Raw genomic sequence first — 444 nt, 5'->3', positions numbered from 1 at the left:
TTCAGTTGTGCTTATGTTAATAAATGAAAGTAGCATGTAACAGAGAACATAACTAGGGAAAATACTTAGTTTCACCACAATCTTAGTCATGACGTGACACTTGTCTGAAGTATCATTTTACTTCAATCCAACAATGATTTATTGAGACAGTGACATTCTTATATGATATAACCAGAGTGAATTGTACTCTTACATACTAATTCAAATGTATGGAATATAATCATGAAAGCAACCAACAAAACATATTTTTAAAAATTAACTCAAATAGAGCCAATAGCTACAGATAAAATTGTTTCCCAAAGCTCTGAGTGATCGCATTGAGAAAAACCACATCAAACATATCTTAAAAGATAATTAATTCTTCAGTTACCTTATTCATATTTATGAATAAAATATTTTCACCCCCAAACTGGCAGGTTTCTATGGGGGGAGGGGGGAGAAAGA

Source organism: Hipposideros armiger, unplaced genomic scaffold, assembly GCF_001890085.2.
Source record: "Hipposideros armiger isolate ML-2016 unplaced genomic scaffold, ASM189008v1 scaffold_230, whole genome shotgun sequence".
Lineage (NCBI taxonomy): Eukaryota > Metazoa > Chordata > Mammalia > Chiroptera > Hipposideridae > Hipposideros > Hipposideros armiger.
Note: the sequence above shows the minus strand (reverse complement) of the source record.